Raw genomic sequence first — 9,373 nt, 5'->3', positions numbered from 1 at the left:
GGCAAAATATGACCCATCACCGTTTTCAGTAATTGGCATATTTTCGGTATGAAACGTCGTAATTTGAAACTGAAAACAGGTGCAGAGAGTCAGAATTCGGCTCAAAAATCACGCTCAGGAGTCAAATTTCCGACATTTCAGACATTTTGAAAACTGGAGGGGGGTTTGGGCAAAATATGACTCATCGCCGTTTTCAGTAATTGGCATATTTTCGGTATGAAACAGTCGTAATTTGAAACTGAAAATAGGTGCAGAGAGTCAGAATTCGGCTCAAAAATCACGCTCAGGAGTCAAATTTCCGACATTTCAGACATTTTGAAAACTGCAGGGGGGTTTGGGCAAAATATGACCCATCGCCGTTTTCAGTAATTGGCATATTTTCGGTATAAAAATTCGTAATTTGAAACTGAAAATAGGTGCAGAGAGTCAGAGTTCGGCTCAAAAATCACGCTCAGGAGTCAAATTTCCGACATTTCAGACATTTTGAAAACTGCAGGGGGGTTTGGGCAAAATATGACCCATCGCTGTTTTCAGTAATTGGCCTATTTTCGGTATGAAGCGTCGTAATTTGAAACTGAAAATAGGTGCAGAGTCAGAATTCGCCTCAAAAATCACGCTCAGGAGTCAAATTTCCGACATTTCAGACATTTTGAAAACTGCAAGGGGGTTTGGGCAAAATATGACCCATCGCCGTTTTCAGTAATTGGCATATTTTCGGTATGAAACGTCGTAATTTGAAACTGAAAATAGGTGCAGAGAGTCAGAATTCGGCTCAAAAATCACGCTCAGGAGTCAAATTTCCGACATTTCAGACATTTTGAAAACTGCAAGGGGGTTTGGGCAAAATATGACCCATCACCGTTTTCAGTAATTGGCATATTTTCGGTATGAAACGTCGTAATTTGAAACTGAAAACAGGATGCAGAGAGTCAGAATTCGGCCTCAAAAATCACGCTCAGGAGTCAAATTTCCGACATTTCAGACATTTTGAAAACTGGCAGGGGGGTTTGGGAAAAATATGACCCATCGCCGTTTTCAGTAATTGGCATATTTTCGGTATGAAACGTCGTAATTTGAAACTGAAAATAGGTGCAGAGAGTCAGAATTCGGCTAAAAAATCACGCTCACGAGTCAAATTTCCGACATTTCAGACATTTTGAAAACTGCAGGGAGGTTTGGGCAAAATTTGACTCATCGCCGTTTTCAGTAATTGGCATATTTTCGGTATGAAACGTCGTAATTCGAAACTGAAAATAGGTGCAGAGAGTCAGAATTCGGCTCAAAAATCACGCTCATGAGTCAAATTTCCGACATTTCAGACATTTTGAAAACTGCAGGGGGGTTTGGGCAAAATATGACCCACCGCCGTTTTCAGAAATTGGCATATTTTCGGTATAAAAATTCGTAATTTGAAACTGAAAATAGGTGCAGAGAGTCAGAATTCGGATCAAAAATCACGCTCAGGAGTCAAATTTCCGACATTTCAGACATTTTGAAAACTGCAGGGGGGTTTGGGCAAAATATGACCCATCGCCGTTTTCAGTAATTGGCATATTTTCGGTATGAAACGTCGTAATTTGAAACTGAAAATAGGTGCAGAGAGTCAGAATTCGGCTCAAAAATCACGCTCAGGAGTCAAATTTCCGACATTTCAGACATTTTGAAAACTGCAGGGGGGTTTGGGCAAAATATGACCCATCGCCGTTTTCAGTAATTGGCATATTTTCGGTATGAAACGTCGTAATTTGAAACTGAAAATAGGTGCAGAGAGTCAGAATTCGGCTCAAAAATCACGCTCAGGAGTCAAATTTCCGACATTTCAGACATTTTGAAAACTGCAGGGGGGTTTGGGCAAAATATGACCCATCACCGTTTTCAGTAATTGGCATATTTTCGGTATGAAACGTCGTAATTTGAAACTGAAAATAGGTGCAGAGAGTCAGAATTCGGCTCAAAAATCACGCTCACGAGTCAAATTTCCGACATTTCAGACATTTTGAAAACTGCAGGGGGGTTTGGGCAAAATATGACCCATCGCTTTTTCAGTAATTGGCATATTTTCGGAATGAAACGTCGTAATTTGAAACTGAAAAAAGGTGCAGAGAGTCAGAATTCGGCTCAAAAATCACGCTCAGGAGTCAAATTTCCGACATTTCAGACATTTTGAAAACTGCAGGGGGGTTTGGGCAAAATATGACCCATCGCTGTTTTCAGTAATTGGCATATTTTCGGTATGAAGCGTCGTAATTTGAAACTGAAAATAGGTGCAGAGAGTCAGAATTCGCCTCAAAAATCACGCTCAGGAGTCAAATTTCCGACATTTCAGACATTTTGAAAACTGCAGGGGGGTTTGGGCAAAATATGACCCATCGCCGTTTTCAGTAATTGGCATATTTTCGGTATGAAACGTCGTAATTTGAAACTGAAAATAGGTGCAGAGAGTCAGAATTCGGCTCAAAAATCACGCTCAGGAGTCAAATTTCCGACATTTCAGACATTTTGAAAACTGCAGGGGGGTTTGGGCAAAATATGACCCATCGCCGTTTTCAGTAATTGGCATATTTTCGGTATGAAACGTCGTAATTTGAAACTGAAAATAGGTGCAGAGAGTCAGAATTCGGCTCAAAAATCACGCTCAGGAGTAAAATTTCCGACATTTCAGACATTTTGAAAACTGCAGGGGGGTTTGGGCAAAATATGACCCATCGCCGTTTTGAATACAGCTGTGGACAGTTAGAGCAATTTCAATGAGAAGGTTGTGGATGACAAAACCATCCCCAGTTTCAAAGTGTCACATGATAATGATTATAAGGAAGATAGGACACCATAAGCATAGCTCTCATCCTGCAGTTACACCAAGGTACTGTAATTACATATACATACCATACACACGCAAACTCCAATATGTGGCTCAAACTTACAAAAAAGATAAAACTGTGTTAGGGATTCATCCCACTTGACATTTGATGGTTAACATGAACTAGAACTCATTCACTGCAAAATGAAATATGGTAGTACAGTACATATACACAGACCAGGCATGCTAGCTTAAGGTTCTGTAATAACACAAGAAGGGACAAAATATGGTAGTACAGTACATATACACAGACCAGGCATGCTAGCTTAAGGTTCTGTAATAACACAAGAAGGGACAGATGCACAATAACAAAACATATACCTGTCACAGCATTCACTTACTGCAGTTACAAAATAAAATATATAATAATAATAATGGGTGAAATACTTAAACACAATATATTCAAATTTTTTCTTTCCTTTAAATTATCACATTTAATACAGTAAATATATCTGGTCAATGCAAACATCACATTAGAATTAAGTATATTTAAATGTTTTATATAATCAATTGAACACTTGATATGTACATCTATTTCTGCACCAACAAAATATACATATATGTATTGATAAACCCTGCGGACGGACACACTCCAGGCGATGAGTCACAATAACGTGGCTGAAGTATGATGACCAGACCACACACTAGAAATTGAAGAGACGACGACGTTTCGGTCCGTCCTGGACCATTCTCAAGTCGATTGTCAAGTCACAATCGACTCAGTGACGTCAGTGAAGTCAAGTCACAATCGACTTGAGAATGGTCCAGGACGGACCGAAACGTCGTCGTCTCTTCAATTTCTAGTGTGTGGTCTGGTCATCGGACACACTCCACTTTCTCCAGGTGACACATTGGCCACACTGCAAGTTGCAAAACCAACAATATAATATATTTTGCACAATATTTAATTAAAGTAGGACATAGCTCTTTGGAGCGTATACTGTTGTCAATACTATGTACTGTTTACTATAGCTACTAAAGCACAGTTATGATATCTTACAGTGCACAGTTATGATGTCTTACAGTGCACAGTGATACTGTATCCTAAAGTGCACAGTGATACTGTATCCTAAAGTGCACAATGATACTGTATCTCAAAGTGTACAGTGATACTGTATCCTAAAGTGCACAGTGATACTGTATCCTAAAGTGCACAGTGATACTGTATTCTAAAGTGCACAGTGATACCGTATCCTAAAGTACAGCGATATCCTAAAGTGCAGTGATATCCTAAAGTGCAGTGATATCCTAAAGTGCACAGTGATACCGTATCCTAAAGTACAGTGATATCCTAAAGTGCACAGTGATATCCTAAAGTGCACAGCAATATTCTAAAGTGCACAGTGATATCCCAAAGTGCAAAGTGATGATAGCTTAAGGTGCACAATGATGACTTGGGGTGCACTGTGAGACCTTTAAAGTGTACAGTGATGACTTAAGGTGCTCAGTGATGATATAGAGGTGCACTGTGAGACCTTTAAAGTGTACAGTGATGATAACCTTCTCAGTTCTGTGCACTTTGCAAATCTGACAAATCTGACTTTATCTTAACACCAAATTAACCCATTTGGAACAATATAATTCACAAAATCAATATTTAAACTTTTAATCAATTTGAAAAGACTGGAACAAAAAAAGATCAGAAATTGGATTTTTTTTTATATAAACTGCAAATGACAATTGTATGGGTAGGGTGAAGGCCTCATCTTTTGTGGCCCATGTATGAGTCTGATGATGATCCACATGTGAATGAGATGTGTTGAAATAGTTATAATACCTGTACTGTATTTTGTTCCAGTGTATCAGTTCATTATCTATGAAGTCAATTTAAATTTTTATTTAACAATTTTAACAGAGTTGTTTTAAGTTTTGCCGGGAACACTTGGTGTATTAGTGGCTTTATTTAATATGCAACTGCTGTGTTCAAATATACCTCTATTATCTTATGTATACTTATTTTTATGAATAAAAATTACTATTATTGTTATTATATAAAACAGAATGCTGTATAGTCAGATATAGAATTTTTTTTTACAAATCAGTAAACATATAGTACAGTATATGATTATATATTAAATTTGGTGAATGTATATTTTACAGTGAAGAAAATATAACCATGGAGAAATAATAATTAAGTCTGAAAGTACTACCTGTATAAGATATATTTCTCTATCAAATTTAATGATATTTTAATATGGGAGATTTTTTTATTATACAGTATTTACCTGTCTTTATATATATATATATATATATATATATATATATATACAGTATTATATATATGGTATTTTTAATGTATGAAAATAGTTACAGTATATTAAAAAAGGTGATGACGAGTATTATCAGTATAGCATAGGATTACTAAGGAACATTTCTACTGGAAGATACTCCCTTGCTGTAATTGTTAAATACTGTGACAAAAAAGCATGGCAAAGGATTTTCATAGTTTTAGGCATTACAGTAATTCATTTAGCCTCGGACAGCTAAAACGGTGTCCATCTAGGCTGAGAGCAATGACATATTGAGGCACAGGGAAATATGTGAGTAGCAGACAGGCATCACTCATCAAGGCCAATGTATCACATATCTTCGGTATAGCATTTTATAGCATATTAAATATAAATATGGATTCCTGTATTATTAATTGTCATATAAATAAGCACTACTGCTTCATTCAACTTCTTTCTGTCTTCCATCTGACTGCAAGAATTACAAGCAAAAGAGAAAATACACACCAGCTGGAAAATATTTCAGGAATGGGCAATGACAAGAATTAACCCTTAAATTGGTAAGCTAATTACAAGTCCTATATGTGGTAGTGCACATGAAAGCAAAAGTACAGTATTCATAATCCATTACAATTATTGCATATGGTGATTGAGCACAGGAGGTAATCGCAGATAGTGATTGGAGCCATTTAAGGGTTAATCATACATACAACACTTCTTAATGCTATTAACTATTATTACAAATATACATTCACAGTAAATAAAGGAAGCTCTGTAAATGGTATTGTGTCTAATTAATTACGAAAGAAAAACTGAAATAACACACTATTGCTCTAATTCTGGTGTAAAAGGGAATTGATGTTAAATGATTGACAAAAGAAATTTCTAATGAAAAATTAATTACTGTACTGTATCTTCATAAGATGTATGATGTTTGCATATTTATTTATTTATTTTTTTGCTTTTGTGAAATGCAAAAAAAATAAAGAAGAGAAGCAGTAATTATTAAAGTTGTTTACAGTACAGTGACATAGTGATCAAAGTTCATAGTTGTATAGAACAGTGTCTTGGTCAGAGTCCATAGTTGTACAGTATAGTGTCTTGGTCAGAGTCCATAGTTGTACAGTACAGTGTCTTGGTCAGAGTCCATAGTTGTACAGTATAGTGTCTTGATCAGAGTCCATAGTTGTACGAGACAGTGTCTTGGTCAGAGTCCATAGTTGTACAGTACAGTACAGTGTCTTGGTTAGAGTTCATAGTTGTACAGTATAGTGTCTTGATCAGAGTCCATAGTTGTACGGGACAGTGTCTTGGTCAGAGTCCATAGTTGTACAGTATAGTGTCTTGATCAGAGTCCATAGTTGTACGGGACAGTGTCTTGGTCAGAGTCCATAGTTGTACGGGACAGTGTCTTGGTCAGAGTCCATAGTTGTACAGTATAGTGTCTTGATCAGAGTCCATAGTTGTATGGGACAGTGTCTTGGTCAGAGTCCATAGTTGTACAGTATAGTGTCTTGATCAGAGTCCATAGTTGTACGGGACAGTGTCTTGGTCAGAGTCCATAGTTGTACAGTACAGTGGCTTGGTCAGTCCATACCAGTAATTCAACACACAACTTTTCTGATGACTTGACATGTGATAGTCGTCAGTATTCTTAAGGTATGTTATTTGACATATCACGTCTCCCATGGGAGTGTTATTGTCAAATGTACTTGAGTGACCAAATATAGCACTGTTATGAAAATGACCACACAATCAATCAGGGCCCAAACACAGATATGAATAAGGCTATTTCAGGCATACAGGTATATCACAGAACCCAATGATGATAATAACACCCAAACTATATGTTAATAGGCTTAAAATCATAAACAAATCAACAAATTCAGTGCAGACACAAAACTATATTGACATTTAATAGTTTATGAAAATATCTATAATCTAGTTTTGAGCATAATTCCATTATTCTTAGTGAGGGTCTCAATAAATATTCAAACCAACAGATGTGTAATAAATAAGAAATATAATTCTATATCACAAATATGTTGAGACCACATCAGATTAAGTGAGGTATCGTGCACTAGAGTCTTGTGACATTACTGTATTAGACTATCCATCATTGCCCGATGCAACATATTCCTTATAAAACTATCCATCATTTGCTGATGCAACATATGCCTTATGAAACTATCCATCATTGCCCAATGCAACATATCCTTTGTGAGACTATCCATCATTGCCCAATGCAACATATCCTTTGTGAGACTATCCATCATTCCCCAATGCAACATATCCTTTGTGAGACTATCCATCATTACCCAATGCAACATATCCTTTGTGAGACTATCCATCATTACCCAATGCAACATATCCTTTGCGAGATTATCCATCAATACATGATGCAACATATCCCTTGTGAAACTATCCATCAATACATGATGCAACATATCCCTTGTGAAACTATCCATCAATACATTATGCAACATATCCCTTGTGAAACTGTCCATCCTTACCTGACACAATGAATCCTATATCAGACTATCCATCATTACCCAACACAATGTATCTTATGTGAGACTATCCATCATTACCCAACACAGTGTATCCTAAGAGACTATCCATCATTACCCAACACACTGTATCCCACAAGACTATCCATCATTACCTAACACACTGTATCACACAAGACTATCCATCATTACCCAACACACTGTATCCTAAGAGACTATCCATCATTACCTAACACACTGTATCCCACAAGACTATCCATCAATACTTAACACACTGTATCCCACGAGACTATCCATCATTACCCAACACGCTATATCCTAAGAGACTATCCACCATTACCCGACACACTGTCTCCTAAGATACTATCCATCATTACCCTACACACTGTATCCTAAGATACTATCCATCATTACCCTACACACTGTATCCTAAGATACTATCCATCATTACCTGACACACTGTATCCTAAGATACTATCCATTATTACCTGACACACTGTATCCTAAGATACTATCCATCATTACCCAACACACTGTATTCCACATGAGACAATCGTTATTACCTAACACAATGTATCATATATGAGATTGTGTGTCATTATCCAAAACAATATGTCATGCACAGGACTGTCTGTCATTACACGAGGCAATATATCCAACATGTCTGTCCATGCACTTGAGCTGGATGGTAGAGCAACAATCTCGTTTTATGCAGGTCGACATTCAATCCCCGACCGTTCAAGTGGTTGGGCACCATTCCTTCTCCTCCTCCCCCCCCCACTGTCCCATCCCAAATCCTTATCCTAACCCCTTCCAAATGTTATGTACAGTAGTTGTAATTGCTTGGCGCTTTCCTTTTTTCGGGACCATTTATTTATTATTGTCCATCATTACCTAACACAGTGTATCTCATGTAATATTGTCCGTCATTACATGACCTAATATATCCCATGTAAGACTAGCCGTCATTACCTGATACAATGTAACATACGTGAGACTTTTTTACTACCAACACAGCGTATCCTACAAAAATAAAGACACACCCTTTATGTTACTTGTCTTAATTAGTGACCATTATACTTACATAGGTAATATGAAGTTACTTATACCCCATGTGACCTCATAAGTGAAAATCTGTGTAATTTGTGTTAAGTACAATATGTGATATCTCAAGAATATACTCTATATGTACAGTATGTATATATATATATATATATATATATATATATATATATATATATATATATATATATATGTCTCATATATATATATATATGTCTCATATATATATATATATGTCTCATATATATATATATATATATATGAGACAGTGGTCAGACCATGGAGGAAGAATTGAAACAGAAATTTCCTTAAGTACTTTTGTATATTAATACATCTTCAGAAGGATTCCTTCTGAAGATATATTAATATACGAAGGTACATAAGGAAATTCCTGTTTCAATTCTTCTTCCATGGTCTGACACTATCACATTTTTCATCACGTGTTAATTTTCATGATTTACATACACACACACACACACACACACACACACACACACACACACACACACACACACACACACACACACACACACACACACACACACACACACACAGCTGCTGTGTGGTGCCCATATCTTAAGAAGCACATCAACAAACTGGAAAAGGTGCAAAGACATGCTACTAAGTGGCTCCCAGAACTGAAGGGCAAGAGCTACGAGGAGAGGTTAGAAGCATTAAACATGCCAAAACTAGAAGACAGAAGAAAAAGAGGTGAT

The sequence above is a fragment of the Procambarus clarkii genome, chromosome 37 (genome assembly GCF_040958095.1).
Source record: "Procambarus clarkii isolate CNS0578487 chromosome 37, FALCON_Pclarkii_2.0, whole genome shotgun sequence".
In the NCBI taxonomy this organism is placed as follows: Eukaryota; Metazoa; Arthropoda; class Malacostraca; order Decapoda; family Cambaridae; genus Procambarus; species Procambarus clarkii.
The sequence above is the reverse complement of the archived record's forward strand: the minus strand, read 5'-3'. Positions refer to the sequence as shown.